A 20,560-nucleotide genomic window follows, 5' to 3' on the forward strand; every position below is an offset into this window, starting at 1 on the left:
CTGGTTTTGGTATTATGGTGATGTTTGCTTCATAGAATGAGTTTGGGAGATTTGCCTCTGTTTCAGTCTTTTGGAATAGTTTGTAAAGAATTGGTGTCAATTCCTCTTTGAATGTTTGGTAAAATTCTGCTGTGAATCCATCTGGTCCTGGAGCTTTCTGATAACAGCTTCAATCTCCTTTATTGCTATTGGTCTGTTCAGATTTTCTACATCTTCATGGCTCAGTTTTGGGAGCTTGTGTGTGTCCAGAAATTTATCCATTTCCTCCAGATTTTCAAACTTGTTGGTGTATAGTTGTTTATAGTAGGCTCGAATGATTCCTTGTATTTCAGATGAATCAGTTGTAATATCGCCTTTTTCATTTCTAATTTTTGTTATTTGAATTTTCTCTGTTCTTTTTTTTTTGTTATCCATGCTAATGGTTTGTCAATTTTATTTATCTTTTCAAAAAACCAACTTTTTGATTCATTGATCTTTTGTATTGCTTTTTGTGTTTCAATTTCATTAAGTTCTGCTCTGATCTTAATGAGTTCTTTCCATCTGCTAACTTTAGGTTTGTATTGTTCTTGTTTTTCTAGATCTTTAAGGGGAAGTGTTAGGTTGTTCATATGCCATCTTTCCATTCTTCTGAGGTGAGCATTTAATGCAATAAATTTCCCCCTTAATACTGCTTTTGCAGTATCCCACAGGTTTGGGTATGATGTATGATTATTTTCATTGTTTCAGTATTTTTTTTGATTTCCTGCTTGATTTCTTCTTGGACCCATATGTCATTAAGTAGAATGCTGTTTAATTTCCATGTGTTTGTATAGTTTCCAGAATTTCGTTTGTTATTGATTTCTAGTTTTAATCCATTATGGTCTGAGAAAATACATGGGATAATTCCAATTTTTTAAAATTTGTTGAGACTTGATTTGTGACCTAATATGTGATCTATCTTGGGGAATGATCCATGTGCTGATGGGAAGAATGAATATTCTGAGGTTGTTGGATGGAATGTTCTGTAGATATCTGCCAAGTCCAATTGGTCTAGAGTATTGTTTAGATCTTGTGTTTCTCTGCTGATTCTTTGCCTAGATGATCTGTCCAATATTGGCAGTGGGGTGTTCAGGTCCCCTGCTATTATGGTATTAGTGTCTATTTCCTTCTTTAGGTCTAATAGAGTTTGTTTTATAAATCTGGGTGCTCCAACATTGGGTGCGTACATATTTATGATTGTTATGTCTTCTTGATGGATCAGTCCTTTTTTTTTTTTTTTTAATTTTATTTTGTCGATATACATTGTAGCTGATTAATGCTCCCCATCACCAAAACCTCCCTCCCTTCTCCCTCCCCCCCTCCCCCCCAACAATGTCCTTTCTGTTTGTTTGTTGTATCAACTTCAAATAATTGTGGTTGTTATATCTTCTTCCCCCCCCCCCCCCGGTTTGTGTGTGTGTGTGTGTATGTGTGTGTGTGAATTTATATATTAATTTTTAGCTCCCTCCAATAAGTGAGAACATGTGGTATTTCTCTTTCTGTGCCTGACTTGTTTCACTTAATATAATTCTCTCAAGGTCCATCCATGTTGTTGCAAATGGCAGTATTTCATTCGTTTTTATAGCTGAGTAGTATTCCATTGTGTAGATGTACCACATTTTCCGTATCCACTCATCCGATGATGGGCATTTGGGCTGGTTCCAACTCTTGGCTATTGTAAAGAGTGCTGCGATGAACATTGGGGAACAGGTATACCTTCGACTTGATGATTTCCATTCCTCTGAGTATATTCCCAGCAGTGGGATAGCTGGGTCATATGGCAGATCTATCTGCAATTGTTTGAGGAACCTCCATACCATTTTCCATAGAGGCTGCACCATTTTGCAGTCCCACCAACAATGTATGAGAGTTCCTTTCTCTCTGCAACCTCGCCAGCATTTATCGTTCAGAGTCTTTTGGATTTCAGCCATCCAAACTGGGGTGAGATGGTACCTCAGTGTAGTTTTGATTTGCATTTCCCAGATGCTGAGTGATGTTGAGCAGTTTTTCATATGTCTGTTGGCCATTTGTATATCTTCCTTAGAGAAATGCCTAATTAGCTCTTTTGCCCATTTTTTAATTGGGTTGCTTGTTTTTTTCTTGTAAAGTTGTTTGAGTTCCTTATATATTCTGGATATTAATCCTTTGTCAGATGTATATTTTGCAAATATTTTCTCCCACTCTGTTGGTTGTGTTTTAACTCTGTTAATTATTTCTTTTGCTGTGCAGAAGCTCTTTAGTTTGATATAAACCCATTTGTTTATTTTTCCTTTGGTTTCCCATGCTTTTGGGGTCGTATTCATGAAGTCTGTGTCCAGTCCTATTTCCTGAAGTGTCTTTCCTATGTTTTCTTTAAGAAGTTTTATTGTTTCAGGGTGTTTATTTAATTCTTTAATCCATTTTGAGTTGACTTTAGTGTATGGTGAAAGGTATGGGTCTTGTTTCATTCTCTTGCATATTGATATCCAGTTCTCCCAGCACCATTTGTTAAAGAAGCAGTCTCTTCCCCAGTGTGTAGGCTTGGTGCCTTTGTCAAAGATCAGATGGCTGTAGGTGTGTGGGTTGATTTCTGGATTCTCTATTCTCTTCCATTAATCAGTGTGTCTGTTTTTATGCCAGTACCATACTGTTTTGGTTATTATAGCTTTGTAGTATAGTTTAAAGTAAGGTAGTGTCATGCCTCCAGCTTTATTTATTTTGCTCAGCAGTGCTTAGGCTATGCGTGGTCTTTTGTTATTCCATATAAATGTCTAGATAGTTCTTTCCATTTCTGAGAAAACTGTCATTGGAATTTTGATGGGGATTGCATTAAATTTGTATATCACTTTAGGTAGTATGGACATTTTCACTATGTTGATTCTTCCAATCCAAGAGCATGGGATATCTTTCCATCTTCTTGTATCCTCTCTAATTTCTCTCAGCAGTGGTTTGTGGTTCTCATTATAGATATTTTTCATATCCTTGCTTAAGTCTATTCCTAAGTATTTTAGTTTTTTGGTGGCTATTGTAAATGGGCAGGCTTTCAAGATTTCTCTTTCTGCATGTTCACTATTGGAGAATAGAAATGCTACTGATTTTTGTGTGTTGATTTTGTATCCTGCTACTGTGCTGAAATCATTTATCAGCTCAAAGAGTTTTTCTGTAGAGGCTTTAGGCTGATCAATATATAGGATCATGTCATCTGCAAACAGGGACAGTTTGACTTCATCTTTTCCAATCTGGATGCCCTTTATTTCCTTCTCTTCTCTGATTGCTCTGGCTAGTACTTCCAACACTATGTTGAATAGGAGTGGTGAGAGTGGGCATCCTTGTTTAGTTCCTGTTCTTAAAAGAAAAGCTTTCAGCTTTTCCCCATTCAGGATGATATTGGCAGTGGGTTTGGCATATATGGCTTTAATTATGTTGAGATACTTTCCCTCTATACCTAACTTATAGAGGGTCTTTGTCATGAATGAGTGCTGAACTTTATCAAATGCTTTTTCAGCATCTATATAGATGATCATATGGTACTTGTGTTTGAGTTTATTAATATGGTGTATCACATTTATTGATTTGCATATGTTGAACCAACTTTGCATCCCTGGGATGAATCCCACTTGATCGTGGTGAATAATTTTGCATATGTGCTGCTGTATTCTGTTTGCTAGTATTTTATTGAGGATTTTTGCATCTATATTCATCAAGGATATTGGCCTGTAGTTTTCTTTTTTGGTTATATCTTTACCTGGTTTTGGTATTATGGTGATGTTTGCTTCATAGAATGAGTTTGGGAGATTTGCCTCTGTTTCAGTCTTTTGGAATAGTTTGTAAAGAATTGGTGTCAATTCCTCTTTGAATGTTTGGTAAAATTCTGCTGTGAATCCATCTGGTCCTGGAGCTTTCTGATAACAGCTTCAATCTCCTTTATTGCTATTGGTCTGTTCAGATTTTCTACATCTTCATGGCTCAGTTTTGGGAGCTTGTGTGTGTCCAGAAATTTATCCATTTCCTCCAGATTTTCAAACTTGTTGGTGTATAGTTGTTTATAGTAGGCTCGAATGATTCCTTGTATTTCAGATGAATCAGTTGTAATATCGCCTTTTTCATTTCTAAGTTTTGTTATTTGAATTTTCTCTGTTCTTTTTTTTTTGTTATCCATGCTAATGGTTTGTCAATTTTATTTATCTTTTCAAAAAACCAACTTTTTGATTCATTGATCTTTTGTATTGCTTTTTGTGTTTCAATTTCATTAAGTTCTGCTCTGATCTTAATGAGTTCTTTCCATCTGCTAACTTTAGGTTTGTATTGTTCTTGTTTTTCTAGATCTTTAAGGGGAAGTGTTAGGTTGTTCATATGCCATCTTTCCATTCTTCTGAGGTGAGCATTTAATGCAATAAATTTCCCCCTTAATACTGCTTTTGCAGTATCCCACAGGTTTGGGTATGATGTATGATTATTTTCATTGTTTCAGTATTTTTTTTGATTTCCTGCTTGATTTCTTCTTGGACCCATATGTCATTAAGTAGAATGCTGTTTAATTTCCATGTGTTTGTATAGTTTCCAGAATTTCGTTTGTTATTGATTTCTAGTTTTAATCCATTATGGTCTGAGAAAATACATGGGATAATTCCAATTTTTTAAAATTTGTTGAGACTTGATTTGTGACCTAATATGTGATCTATCTTGGGGAATGATCCATGTGCTGATGGGAAGAATGAATATTCTGAGGTTGTTGGATGGAATGTTCTGTAGATATCTGCCAAGTCCAATTGGTCTAGAGTATTGTTTAGATCTTGTGTTTCTCTGCTGATTCTTTGCCTAGATGATCTGTCCAATATTGGCAGTGGGGTGTTCAGGTCCCCTGCTATTATGGTATTAGTGTCTATTTCCTTCTTTAGGTCTAATAGAGTTTGTTTTATAAATCTGGGTGCTCCAACATTGGGTGCGTACATATTTATGATTGTTATGTCTTCTTGATGGATCAGTCCTTTTTTTTTTTTTTTTAATTTTATTTTGTCGATATACATTGTAGCTGATTAATGCTCCCCATCACCAAAACCTCCCTCCCTTCTCCCTCCCCCCCTCCCCCCCAACAATGTCCTTTCTGTTTGTTTGTTGTATCAACTTCAAATAATTGTGGTTGTTATATCTTCTTCCCCCCCCCCCCCGGTTTGTGTGTGTGTGTGTGTATGTGTGTGTGTGAATTTATATATTAATTTTTAGCTCCCTCCAATAAGTGAGAACATGTGGTATTTCTCTTTCTGTGCCTGACTTGTTTCACTTAATATAATTCTCTCAAGGTCCATCCATGTTGTTGCAAATGGCAGTATTTCATTCGTTTTTATAGCTGAGTAGTATTCCATTGTGTAGATGTACCACATTTTCCGTATCCACTCATCCGATGATGGGCATTTGGGCTGGTTCCAACTCTTGGCTATTGTAAAGAGTGCTGCGATGAACATTGGGGAACAGGTATACCTTCGACTTGATGATTTCCATTCCTCTGAGTATATTCCCAGCAGTGGGATAGCTGGGTCATATGGCAGATCTATCTGCAATTGTTTGAGGAACCTCCATACCATTTTCCATAGAGGCTGCACCATTTTGCAGTCCCACCAACAATGTATGAGAGTTCCTTTCTCTCTGCAACCTCGCCAGCATTTATCGTTCAGAGTCTTTTGGATTTCAGCCATCCAAACTGGGGTGAGATGGTACCTCAGTGTAGTTTTGATTTGCATTTCCCAGATGCTGAGTGATGTTGAGCAGTTTTTCATATGTCTGTTGGCCATTTGTATATCTTCCTTAGAGAAATGCCTAATTAGCTCTTTTGCCCATTTTTTAATTGGGTTGCTTGTTTTTTTCTTGTAAAGTTGTTTGAGTTCCTTATATATTCTGGATATTAATCCTTTGTCAGATGTATATTTTGCAAATATTTTCTCCCACTCTGTTGGTTGTGTTTTAACTCTGTTAATTATTTCTTTTGCTGTGCAGAAGCTCTTTAGTTTGATATAAACCCATTTGTTTATTTTTCCTTTGGTTTCCCATGCTTTTGGGGTCGTATTCATGAAGTCTGTGTCCAGTCCTATTTCCTGAAGTGTCTTTCCTATGTTTTCTTTAAGAAGTTTTATTGTTTCAGGGTGTTTATTTAATTCTTTAATCCATTTTGAGTTGACTTTAGTGTATGGTGAAAGGTATGGGTCTTGTTTCATTCTCTTGCATATTGATATCCAGTTCTCCCAGCACCATTTGTTAAAGAAGCAGTCTCTTCCCCAGTGTGTAGGCTTGGTGCCTTTGTCAAAGATCAGATGGCTGTAGGTGTGTGGGTTGATTTCTGGATTCTCTATTCTCTTCCATTAATCAGTGTGTCTGTTTTTATGCCAGTACCATACTGTTTTGGTTATTATAGCTTTGTAGTATAGTTTAAAGTAAGGTAGTGTCATGCCTCCAGCTTTATTTATTTTGCTCAGCAGTGCTTAGGCTATGCGTGGTCTTTTGTTATTCCATATAAATGTCTAGATAGTTCTTTCCATTTCTGAGAAAACTGTCATTGGAATTTTGATGGGGATTGCATTAAATTTGTATATCACTTTAGGTAGTATGGACATTTTCACTATGTTGATTCTTCCAATCCAAGAGCATGGGATATCTTTCCATCTTCTTGTATCCTCTCTAATTTCTCTCAGCAGTGGTTTGTGGTTCTCATTATAGATATTTTTCATATCCTTGCTTAAGTCTATTCCTAAGTATTTTAGTTTTTTGGTGGCTATTGTAAATGGGCAGGCTTTCAAGATTTCTCTTTCTGCATGTTCACTATTGGAGAATAGAAATGCTACTGATTTTTGTGTGTTGATTTTGTATCCTGCTACTGTGCTGAAATCATTTATCAGCTCAAAGAGTTTTTCTGTAGAGGCTTTAGGCTGATCAATATATAGGATCATGTCATCTGCAAACAGGGACAGTTTGACTTCATCTTTTCCAATCTGGATGCCCTTTATTTCCTTCTCTTCTCTGATTGCTCTGGCTAGTACTTCCAACACTATGTTGAATAGGAGTGGTGAGAGTGGGCATCCTTGTTTAGTTCCTGTTCTTAAAAGAAAAGCTTTCAGCTTTTCCCCATTCAGGATGATATTGGCAGTGGGTTTGGCATATATGGCTTTAATTATGTTGAGATACTTTCCCTCTATACCTAACTTATAGAGGGTCTTTGTCATGAATGAGTGCTGAACTTTATCAAATGCTTTTTCAGCATCTATATAGATGATCATATGGTACTTGTGTTTGAGTTTATTAATATGGTGTATCACATTTATTGATTTGCATATGTTGAACCAACTTTGCATCCCTGGGATGAATCCCACTTGATCGTGGTGAATAATTTTGCATATGTGCTGCTGTATTCTGTTTGCTAGTATTTTATTGAGGATTTTTGCATCTATATTCATCAAGGATATTGGCCTGTAGTTTTCTTTTTTGGTTATATCTTTACCTGGTTTTGGTATTATGGTGATGTTTGCTTCATAGAATGAGTTTGGGAGATTTGCCTCTGTTTCAGTCTTTTGGAATAGTTTGTAAAGAATTGGTGTCAATTCCTCTTTGAATGTTTGGTAAAATTCTGCTGTGAATCCATCTGGTCCTGGAGCTTTCTGATAACAGCTTCAATCTCCTTTATTGCTATTGGTCTGTTCAGATTTTCTACATCTTCATGGCTCAGTTTTGGGAGCTTGTGTGTGTCCAGAAATTTATCCATTTCCTCCAGATTTTCAAACTTGTTGGTGTATAGTTGTTTATAGTAGGCTCGAATGATTCCTTGTATTTCAGATGAATCAGTTGTAATATCGCCTTTTTCATTTCTAAGTTTTGTTATTTGAATTTTCTCTGTTCTTTTTTTTTTGTTATCCATGCTAATGGTTTGTCAATTTTATTTATCTTTTCAAAAAACCAACTTTTTGATTCATTGATCTTTTGTATTGCTTTTTGTGTTTCAATTTCATTAAGTTCTGCTCTGATCTTAATGAGTTCTTTCCATCTGCTAACTTTAGGTTTGTATTGTTCTTGTTTTTCTAGATCTTTAAGGGGAAGTGTTAGGTTGTTCATATGCCATCTTTCCATTCTTCTGAGGTGAGCATTTAATGCAATAAATTTCCCCCTTAATACTGCTTTTGCAGTATCCCACAGGTTTGGGTATGATGTATGATTATTTTCATTGTTTCAGTATTTTTTTTGATTTCCTGCTTGATTTCTTCTTGGACCCATATGTCATTAAGTAGAATGCTGTTTAATTTCCATGTGTTTGTATAGTTTCCAGAATTTCGTTTGTTATTGATTTCTAGTTTTAATCCATTATGGTCTGAGAAAATACATGGGATAATTCCAATTTTTTAAAATTTGTTGAGACTTGATTTGTGACCTAATATGTGATCTATCTTGGGGAATGATCCATGTGCTGATGGGAAGAATGAATATTCTGAGGTTGTTGGATGGAATGTTCTGTAGATATCTGCCAAGTCCAATTGGTCTAGAGTATTGTTTAGATCTTGTGTTTCTCTGCTGATTCTTTGCCTAGATGATCTGTCCAATATTGGCAGTGGGGTGTTCAGGTCCCCTGCTATTATGGTATTAGTGTCTATTTCCTTCTTTAGGTCTAATAGAGTTTGTTTTATAAATCTGGGTGCTCCAACATTGGGTGCGTACATATTTATGATTGTTATGTCTTCTTGATGGATCAGTCCTTTTTTTTTTTTTTTTAATTTTATTTTGTCGATATACATTGTAGCTGATTAATGCTCCCCATCACCAAAACCTCCCTCCCTTCTCCCTCCCCCCCTCCCCCCCAACAATGTCCTTTCTGTTTGTTTGTTGTATCAACTTCAAATAATTGTGGTTGTTATATCTTCTTCCCCCCCCCCCCGGTTTGTGTGTGTGTGTGTGTATGTGTGTGTGTGAATTTATATATTAATTTTTAGCTCCCTCCAATAAGTGAGAACATGTGGTATTTCTCTTTCTGTGCCTGACTTGTTTCACTTAATATAATTCTCTCAAGGTCCATCCATGTTGTTGCAAATGGCAGTATTTCATTCGTTTTTATAGCTGAGTAGTATTCCATTGTGTAGATGTACCACATTTTCCGTATCCACTCATCCGATGATGGGCATTTGGGCTGGTTCCAACTCTTGGCTATTGTAAAGAGTGCTGCGATGAACATTGGGGAACAGGTATACCTTCGACTTGATGATTTCCATTCCTCTGAGTATATTCCCAGCAGTGGGATAGCTGGGTCATATGGCAGATCTATCTGCAATTGTTTGAGGAACCTCCATACCATTTTCCATAGAGGCTGCACCATTTTGCAGTCCCACCAACAATGTATGAGAGTTCCTTTCTCTCTGCAACCTCGCCAGCATTTATCGTTCAGAGTCTTTTGGATTTCAGCCATCCAAACTGGGGTGAGATGGTACCTCAGTGTAGTTTTGATTTGCATTTCCCAGATGCTGAGTGATGTTGAGCAGTTTTTCATATGTCTGTTGGCCATTTGTATATCTTCCTTAGAGAAATGCCTAATTAGCTCTTTTGCCCATTTTTTAATTGGGTTGCTTGTTTTTTTCTTGTAAAGTTGTTTGAGTTCCTTATATATTCTGGATATTAATCCTTTGTCAGATGTATATTTTGCAAATATTTTCTCCCACTCTGTTGGTTGTGTTTTAACTCTGTTAATTATTTCTTTTGCTGTGCAGAAGCTCTTTAGTTTGATATAAACCCATTTGTTTATTTTTCCTTTGGTTTCCCATGCTTTTGGGGTCGTATTCATGAAGTCTGTGTCCAGTCCTATTTCCTGAAGTGTCTTTCCTATGTTTTCTTTAAGAAGTTTTATTGTTTCAGGGTGTTTATTTAATTCTTTAATCCATTTTGAGTTGACTTTAGTGTATGGTGAAAGGTATGGGTCTTGTTTCATTCTCTTGCATATTGATATCCAGTTCTCCCAGCACCATTTGTTAAAGAAGCAGTCTCTTCCCCAGTGTGTAGGCTTGGTGCCTTTGTCAAAGATCAGATGGCTGTAGGTGTGTGGGTTGATTTCTGGATTCTCTATTCTCTTCCATTAATCAGTGTGTCTGTTTTTATGCCAGTACCATACTGTTTTGGTTATTATAGCTTTGTAGTATAGTTTAAAGTAAGGTAGTGTCATGCCTCCAGCTTTATTTATTTTGCTCAGCAGTGCTTAGGCTATGCGTGGTCTTTTGTTATTCCATATAAATGTCTAGATAGTTCTTTCCATTTCTGAGAAAACTGTCATTGGAATTTTGATGGGGATTGCATTAAATTTGTATATCACTTTAGGTAGTATGGACATTTTCACTATGTTGATTCTTCCAATCCAAGAGCATGGGATATCTTTCCATCTTCTTGTATCCTCTCTAATTTCTCTCAGCAGTGGTTTGTGGTTCTCATTATAGATATTTTTCATATCCTTGCTTAAGTCTATTCCTAAGTATTTTAGTTTTTTGGTGGCTATTGTAAATGGGCAGGCTTTCAAGATTTCTCTTTCTGCATGTTCACTATTGGAGAATAGAAATGCTACTGATTTTTGTGTGTTGATTTTGTATCCTGCTACTGTGCTGAAATCATTTATCAGCTCAAAGAGTTTTTCTGTAGAGGCTTTAGGCTGATCAATATATAGGATCATGTCATCTGCAAACAGGGACAGTTTGACTTCATCTTTTCCAATCTGGATGCCCTTTATTTCCTTCTCTTCTCTGATTGCTCTGGCTAGTACTTCCAACACTATGTTGAATAGGAGTGGTGAGAGTGGGCATCCTTGTTTAGTTCCTGTTCTTAAAAGAAAAGCTTTCAGCTTTTCCCCATTCAGGATGATATTGGCAGTGGGTTTGGCATATATGGCTTTAATTATGTTGAGATACTTTCCCTCTATACCTAACTTATAGAGGGTCTTTGTCATGAATGAGTGCTGAACTTTATCAAATGCTTTTTCAGCATCTATATAGATGATCATATGGTACTTGTGTTTGAGTTTATTAATATGGTGTATCACATTTATTGATTTGCATATGTTGAACCAACTTTGCATCCCTGGGATGAATCCCACTTGATCGTGGTGAATAATTTTGCATATGTGCTGCTGTATTCTGTTTGCTAGTATTTTATTGAGGATTTTTGCATCTATATTCATCAAGGATATTGGCCTGTAGTTTTCTTTTTTGGTTATATCTTTACCTGGTTTTGGTATTATGGTGATGTTTGCTTCATAGAATGAGTTTGGGAGATTTGCCTCTGTTTCAGTCTTTTGGAATAGTTTGTAAAGAATTGGTGTCAATTCCTCTTTGAATGTTTGGTAAAATTCTGCTGTGAATCCATCTGGTCCTGGAGCTTTCTGATAACAGCTTCAATCTCCTTTATTGCTATTGGTCTGTTCAGATTTTCTACATCTTCATGGCTCAGTTTTGGGAGCTTGTGTGTGTCCAGAAATTTATCCATTTCCTCCAGATTTTCAAACTTGTTGGTGTATAGTTGTTTATAGTAGGCTCGAATGATTCCTTGTATTTCAGATGAATCAGTTGTAATATCGCCTTTTTCATTTCTAAGTTTTGTTATTTGAATTTTCTCTGTTCTTTTTTTTTTGTTATCCATGCTAATGGTTTGTCAATTTTATTTATCTTTTCAAAAAACCAACTTTTTGATTCATTGATCTTTTGTATTGCTTTTTGTGTTTCAATTTCATTAAGTTCTGCTCTGATCTTAATGAGTTCTTTCCATCTGCTAACTTTAGGTTTGTATTGTTCTTGTTTTTCTAGATCTTTAAGGGGAAGTGTTAGGTTGTTCATATGCCATCTTTCCATTCTTCTGAGGTGAGCATTTAATGCAATAAATTTCCCCCTTAATACTGCTTTTGCAGTATCCCACAGGTTTGGGTATGATGTATGATTATTTTCATTGTTTCAGTATTTTTTTTGATTTCCTGCTTGATTTCTTCTTGGACCCATATGTCATTAAGTAGAATGCTGTTTAATTTCCATGTGTTTGTATAGTTTCCAGAATTTCGTTTGTTATTGATTTCTAGTTTTAATCCATTATGGTCTGAGAAAATACATGGGATAATTCCAATTTTTTAAAATTTGTTGAGACTTGATTTGTGACCTAATATGTGATCTATCTTGGGGAATGATCCATGTGCTGATGGGAAGAATGAATATTCTGAGGTTGTTGGATGGAATGTTCTGTAGATATCTGCCAAGTCCAATTGGTCTAGAGTATTGTTTAGATCTTGTGTTTCTCTGCTGATTCTTTGCCTAGATGATCTGTCCAATATTGGCAGTGGGGTGTTCAGGTCCCCTGCTATTATGGTATTAGTGTCTATTTCCTTCTTTAGGTCTAATAGAGTTTGTTTTATAAATCTGGGTGCTCCAACATTGGGTGCGTACATATTTATGATTGTTATGTCTTCTTGATGGATCAGTCCTTTTTTTTTTTTTTTTAATTTTATTTTGTCGATATACATTGTAGCTGATTAATGCTCCCCATCACCAAAACCTCCCTCCCTTCTCCCTCCCCCCCTCCCCCCCAACAATGTCCTTTCTGTTTGTTTGTTGTATCAACTTCAAATAATTGTGGTTGTTATATCTTCTTCCCCCCCCCCCCGGTTTGTGTGTGTGTGTGTGTATGTGTGTGTGTGAATTTATATATTAATTTTTAGCTCCCTCCAATAAGTGAGAACATGTGGTATTTCTCTTTCTGTGCCTGACTTGTTTCACTTAATATAATTCTCTCAAGGTCCATCCATGTTGTTGCAAATGGCAGTATTTCATTCGTTTTTATAGCTGAGTAGTATTCCATTGTGTAGATGTACCACATTTTCCGTATCCACTCATCCGATGATGGGCATTTGGGCTGGTTCCAACTCTTGGCTATTGTAAAGAGTGCTGCGATGAACATTGGGGAACAGGTATACCTTCGACTTGATGATTTCCATTCCTCTGAGTATATTCCCAGCAGTGGGATAGCTGGGTCATATGGCAGATCTATCTGCAATTGTTTGAGGAACCTCCATACCATTTTCCATAGAGGCTGCACCATTTTGCAGTCCCACCAACAATGTATGAGAGTTCCTTTCTCTCTGCAACCTCGCCAGCATTTATCGTTCAGAGTCTTTTGGATTTCAGCCATCCAAACTGGGGTGAGATGGTACCTCAGTGTAGTTTTGATTTGCATTTCCCAGATGCTGAGTGATGTTGAGCAGTTTTTCATATGTCTGTTGGCCATTTGTATATCTTCCTTAGAGAAATGCCTAATTAGCTCTTTTGCCCATTTTTTAATTGGGTTGCTTGTTTTTTTCTTGTAAAGTTGTTTGAGTTCCTTATATATTCTGGATATTAATCCTTTGTCAGATGTATATTTTGCAAATATTTTCTCCCACTCTGTTGGTTGTGTTTTAACTCTGTTAATTATTTCTTTTGCTGTGCAGAAGCTCTTTAGTTTGATATAAACCCATTTGTTTATTTTTCCTTTGGTTTCCCATGCTTTTGGGGTCGTATTCATGAAGTCTGTGTCCAGTCCTATTTCCTGAAGTGTCTTTCCTATGTTTTCTTTAAGAAGTTTTATTGTTTCAGGGTGTTTATTTAATTCTTTAATCCATTTTGAGTTGACTTCAGTGTATGGTGAAAGGTATGGGTCTTGTTTCATTCTCTTGCATATTGATATCCAGTTCTCCCAGCACCATTTGTTAAAGAAGCAGTCTCTTCCCCAGTGTGTAGGCTTGGTGCCTTTGTCAAAGATCAGATGGCTGTAGGTGTGTGGGTTGATTTCTGGATTCTCTATTCTCTTCCATTAATCAGTGTGTCTGTTTTTATGCCAGTACCATACTGTTTTGGTTATTATAGCTTTGTAGTATAGTTTAAAGTAAGGTAGTGTCATGCCTCCAGCTTTATTTATTTTGCTCAGCAGTGCTTAGGCTATGCGTGGTCTTTTGTTATTCCATATAAATGTCTAGATAGTTCTTTCCATTTCTGAGAAAACTGTCATTGGAATTTTGATGGGGATTGCATTAAATTTGTATATCACTTTAGGTAGTATGGACATTTTCACTATGTTGATTCTTCCAATCCAAGAGCATGGGATATCTTTCCATCTTCTTGTATCCTCTCTAATTTCTCTCAGCAGTGGTTTGTGGTTCTCATTATAGATATTTTTCATATCCTTGCTTAAGTCTATTCCTAAGTATTTTAGTTTTTTGGTGGCTATTGTAAATGGGCAGGCTTTCAAGATTTCTCTTTCTGCATGTTCACTATTGGAGAATAGAAATGCTACTGATTTTTGTGTGTTGATTTTGTATCCTGCTACTGTGCTGAAATCATTTATCAGCTCAAAGAGTTTTTCTGTAGAGGCTTTAGGCTGATCAATATATAGGATCATGTCATCTGCAAACAGGGACAGTTTGACTTCATCTTTTCCAATCTGGATGCCCTTTATTTCCTTCTCTTCTCTGATTGCTCTGGCTAGTACTTCCAACACTATGTTGAATAGGAGTGGTGAGAGTGGGCATCCTTGTTTAGTTCCTGTTCTTAAAAGAAAAGCTTTCAGCTTTTCCCCATTCAGGATGATATTGGCAGTGGGTTTGGCATATATGGCTTTAATTATGTTGAGATACTTTCCCTCTATACCTAACTTATAGAGGGTCTTTGTCATGAATGAGTGCTGAACTTTATCAAATGCTTTTTCAGCATCTATATAGATGATCATATGGTACTTGTGTTTGAGTTTATTAATATGGTGTATCACATTTATTGATTTGCATATGTTGAACCAACTTTGCATCCCTGGGATGAATCCCACTTGATCGTGGTGAATAATTTTGCATATGTGCTGCTGTATTCTGTTTGCTAGTATTTTATTGAGGATTTTTGCATCTATATTCATCAAGGATATTGGCCTGTAGTTTTCTTTTTTGGTTATATCTTTACCTGGTTTTGGTATTATGGTGATGTTTGCTTCATAGAATGAGTTTGGGAGATTTGCCTCTGTTTCAGTCTTTTGGAATAGTTTGTAAAGAATTGGTGTCAATTCCTCTTTGAATGTTTGGTAAAATTCTGCTGTGAATCCATCTGGTCCTGGAGCTTTCTGATAACAGCTTCAATCTCCTTTATTGCTATTGGTCTGTTCAGATTTTCTACATCTTCATGGCTCAGTTTTGGGAGCTTGTGTGTGTCCAGAAATTTATCCATTTCCTCCAGATTTTCAAACTTGTTGGTGTATAGTTGTTTATAGTAGGCTCGAATGATTCCTTGTATTTCAGATGAATCAGTTGTAATATCGCCTTTTTCATTTCTAAGTTTTGTTATTTGAATTTTCTCTGTTCTTTTTTTTTTTTGTTATCCATGCTAATGGTTTGTCAATTTTATTTATCTTTTCAAAAAACCAACTTTTTGATTCATTGATCTTTTGTATTGCTTTTTGTGTTTCAATTTCATTAAGTTCTGCTCTGATCTTAATGAGTTCTTTCCATCTGCTAACTTTAGGTTTGTATTGTTCTTGTTTTTCTAGATCTTTAAGGGGAAGTGTTAGGTTGTTCATATGCCATCTTTCCATTCTTCTGAGGTGAGCATTTAATGCAATAAATTTCCCCCTTAATACTGCTTTTGCAGTATCCCACAGGTTTGGGTATGATGTATGATTATTTTCATTGTTTCAGTATTTTTTTTGATTTCCTGCTTGATTTCTTCTTGGACCCATATGTCATTAAGTAGAATGCTGTTTAATTTCCATGTGTTTGTATAGTTTCCAGAATTTCGTTTGTTATTGATTTCTAGTTTTAATCCATTATGGTCTGAGAAAATACATGGGATAATTCCAATTTTTTAAAATTTGTTGAGACTTGATTTGTGACCTAATATGTGATCTATCTTGGGGAATGATCCATGTGCTGATGGGAAGAATGAATATTCTGAGGTTGTTGGATGGAATGTTCTGTAGATATCTGCCAAGTCCAATTGGTCTAGAGTATTGTTTAGATCTTGTGTTTCTCTGCTGATTCTTTGCCTAGATGATCTGTCCAATATTGGCAGTGGGGTGTTCAGGTCCCCTGCTATTATGGTATTAGTGTCTATTTCCTTCTTTAGGTCTAATAGAGTTTGTTTTATAAATCTGGGTGCTCCAACATTGGGTGCGTACATATTTATGATTGTTATGTCTTCTTGATGGATCAGTCCTTTTTTTTTTTTTTTTTTAATTTTATTTTGTCGATATACATTGTAGCTGATTAATGCTCCCCATCACCAAAACCTCCCTCCCTTCTCCCTCCCCCCCTCCCCCCCAACAATGTCCTTTCTGTTTGTTTGTTGTATCAACTTCAAATAATTGTGGTTGTTATATCTTCTTCCCCCCCCCCCGGTTTGTGTGTGTGTGTGTGTATGTGTGTGTGTGAATTTATATATTAATTTTTAGCTCCCTCCAATAAGTGAGAACATGTGGTATTTCTCTTTCTGTGCCTGACTTGTTTCACTTAATATAATTCTCTCAAGGTCCATCCATGTTGTTGCAAATGGCAGTATTTCATTCGTTTTTATAGCTGAGTAGTATTCCATTGTGTAGATGTACCACATTTTCCGTATCCACTCATCCGATGATGGGCATTTGGGCTGGTTCCAACTCTTGGCTATTGTAAAGAGTGCTGCGATGAACATTGGGGAACAGGTATACCTTCGACTTGATGATTTCCATTCCTCTGAGTATATTCCCAGCAGTGGGATAGCTGGGTCATATGGCAGATCTATCTGCAATTGTTTGAGGAACCTCCATACCATTTTCCATAGAGGCTGCACCATTTTGCAGTCCCACCAACAATGTATGAGAGTTCCTTTCTCTCTGCAACCTCGCCAGCATTTATCGTTCAGAGTCTTTTGGATTTCAGCCATCCAAACTGGGGTGAGATGGTACCTCAGTGTAGTTTTGATTTGCATTTCCCAGATGCTGAGTGATGTTGAGCAGTTTTTCATATGTCTGTTGGCCATTTGTATATCTTCCTTAGAGAAATGCCTAATTAGCTCTTTTGCCCATTTTTTAATTGGGTTGCTTGTTTTTTTCTTGTAAAGTTGTTTGAGTTCCTTATATATTCTGGATATTAATCCTTTGTCAGATGTATATTTTGCAAATATTTTCTCCCACTCTGTTGGTTGTGTTTTAACTCTGTTAATTATTTCTTTTGCTGTGCAGAAGCTCTTTAGTTTGATATAAACCCATTTGTTTATTTTTCCTTTGGTTTCCCATGCTTTTGGGGTCGTATTCATGAAGTCTGTGTCCAGTCCTATTTCCTGAAGTGTCTTTCCTATGTTTTCTTTAAGAAGTTTTATTGTTTCAGGGTGTTTATTTAATTCTTTAATCCATTTTGAGTTGACTTTAGTGTATGGTGAAAGGTATGGGTCTTGTTTCATTCTCTTGCATATTGATATCCAGTTCTCCCAGCACCATTTGTTAAAGAAGCAGTCTCTTCCCCAGTGTGTAGGCTTGGTGCCTTTGTCAAAGATCAGATGGCTGTAGGTGTGTGGGTTGATTTCTGGATTCTCTATTCTCTTCCATTAATCAGTGTGTCTGTTTTTATGCCAGTACCATACTGTTTTGGTTATTATAGCTTTGTAGTATAGTTTAAAGTAAGGTAGTGTCATGCCTCCAGCTTTATTTATTTTGCTCAGCAGTGCTTAGGCTATGCGTGGTCTTTTGTTATTCCATATAAATGTCTAGATAGTTCTTTCCATTTCTGAGAAAACTGTCATTGGAATTTTGATGGGGATTGCATTAAATTTGTATATCACTTTAGGTAGTATGGACATTTTCACTATGTTGATTCTTCCAATCCAAGAGCATGGGATATCTTTCCATCTTCTTGTATCCTCTCTAATTTCTCTCAGCAGTGGTTTGTGGTTCTCATTATAGATATTTTTCATATCCTTGCTTAAGTCTATTCCTAAGTATTTTAGTTTTTTGGTGGCTATTGTAAATGGGCAGGCTTTCAAGATTTCTCTTTCTGCATGTTCACTATTGGAGAATAGAAATGCTACTGATTTTTGTGTGTTGATTTTGTATCCTGCTACTGTGCTGAAATCATTTATCAGCTCAAAGAGTTTTTCTGTAGAGGCTTTAGGCTGATCAATATATAGGATCATGTCATCTGCAAACAGGGACAGTTTGACTTCATCTTTTCCAATCTGGATGCCCTTTATTTCCTTCTCTTCTCTGATTGCTCTGGCTAGTACTTCCAACACTATGTTGAATAGGAGTGGTGAGAGTGGGCATCCTTGTTTAGTTCCTGTTCTTAAAAGAAAAGCTTTCAGCTTTTCCCCATTCAGGATGATATTGGCAGTGGGTTTGGCATATATGGCTTTAATTATGTTGAGATACTTTCCCTCTATACCTAACTTATAGAGGGTCTTTGTCATGAATGAGTGCTGAACTTTATCAAATGCTTTTTCAGCATCTATATAGATGATCATATGGTACTTGTGTTTGAGTTTATTAATATGGTGTATCACATTTATTGATTTGCATATGTTGAACCAACTTTGCATCCCTGGGATGAATCCCACTTGATCGTGGTGAATAATTTTGCATATGTGCTGCTGTATTCTGTTTGCTAGTATTTTATTGAGGATTTTTGCATCTATATTCATCAAGGATATTGGCCTGTAGTTTTCTTTTTTCGTTATATCTTTACCTGGTTTTGGTATTATGGTGATGTTTGCTTCATAGAATGAGTTTGGGAGATTTGCCTCTGTTTCAGTCTTTTGGAATAGTTTGTAAAGAATTGGTGTCAATTCCTCTTTGAATGTTTGGTAAAATTCTGCTGTGAATCCATCTGGTCCTGGAGCTTTCTGATAACAGCTTCAATCTCCTTTATTGCTATTGGTCTGTTCAGATTTTCTACATCTTCATGGCTCAGTTTTGGGAGCTTGTGTGTGTCCAGAAATTTATCCATTTCCTCCAGATTTTCAAACTTGTTGGTGTATAGTTGTTTATAGTAGGCTCGAATGATTCCTTGTATTTCAGATGAATCAGTTGTAATATCGCCTTTTTCATTTCTAAGTTTTGTTATTTGAATTTTCTCTGTTCTTTTTTTTTTTGTTATCCATGCTAATGGTTTGTCAATTTTATTTATCTTTTCAAAAAACCAACTTTTTGATTCATTGATCTTTTGTATTGCTTTTTGTGTTTCAATTTCATTAAGTTCTGCTCTGATCTTAATGAGTTCTTTCCATCTGCTAACTTTAGGTTTGTATTGTTCTTGTTTTTCTAGATCTTTAAGGGGAAGTGTTAGGTTGTTCATATGCCATCTTTCCATTCTTCTGAGGTGAGCATTTAATGCAATAAATTTCCCCCTTAATACTGCTTTTGCAGTATCCCACAGGTTTGGGTATGATGTATGATTATTTTCATTGTTTCAGTATTTTTTTTTGATTTCCTGCTTGATTTCTTCTTGGACCCATATGTCATTAAGTAGAATGCTGTTTAATTTCCATGTGTTTGTATAGTTTCCAGAATTTCGTTTGTTATTGATTTCTAGTTTTAATCCATTATGGTCTGAGAAAATACATGGGATAATTCCAATTTTTTAAAATTTGTTGAGACTTGATTTGTGACCTAATATGTGATCTATCTTGGGGAATGATCCATGTGCTGATGGGAAGAATGAATATTCTGAGGTTGTTGGATGGAATGTTCTGTAGATATCTGCCAAGTCCAATTGGTCTAGAGTATTGTTTAGATCTTGTGTTTCTCTGCTGATTCTTTGCCTAGATGATCTGTCCAATATTGGCAGTGGGGTGTTCAGGTCCCCTGCTATTATGGTATTAGTGTCTATTTCCTTCTTTAGGTCTAATAGAGTTTGTTTTATAAATCTGGGTGCTCCAACATTGGGTGCGTACATATTTATGATTGTTATGTCTTCTTGATGGATCAGTCCTTTTATCATTATGTAGTGTCCCTCATTGTCTCTTTTTATGGTTTTTAGTTAAGTTGTTTTAATTTCTGTAGAGAGCAAATTTCAATAAGTTCAGTGCAACAAACGTAAGTGTGGTTTATAACCATGTAAAGAAAACTCATGATTGAAAGGGGCATAAAGAAAAAGTATAATTTGTAAAAATCAGTATGCTAATAAAAAATTTTTAAAAATAACATAGTGGGTCAAAATTTAAGAAATAAAAATATATTTACTTACTCAAAAAAAAGAAAAGAAAAAATAAACTTCAATAATGCAAAGAACGCTGTGTTGGAAATGTCAAAGCCTTGCTCTGCCTCTTCCATGGGCCACTATAATAAAAATAATCACCCTGTCTACTTCACAGGGTTGGCATAAGGGTTGTCGACCATAAAATGGATATGAGAGTTTCATAATGTGCAGGTTCTTTATATATTTAAAAAGAATGCTATATTTTAAGTACCTACTATGTTCATAGAAATTCATGTCCAGTTATGACTTCCAATAAGCATATCAGCTAAATGGAATATTCATTTGTGGACGCAGTACTTGAGATCTGGATCACTATATGATTAAAAGCCAAATGTACATTTT

The sequence above is a fragment of the Cynocephalus volans genome, chromosome X (assembly GCF_027409185.1).
Source record: "Cynocephalus volans isolate mCynVol1 chromosome X, mCynVol1.pri, whole genome shotgun sequence".
Taxonomy (NCBI): Eukaryota; Metazoa; Chordata; class Mammalia; order Dermoptera; family Cynocephalidae; genus Cynocephalus; species Cynocephalus volans.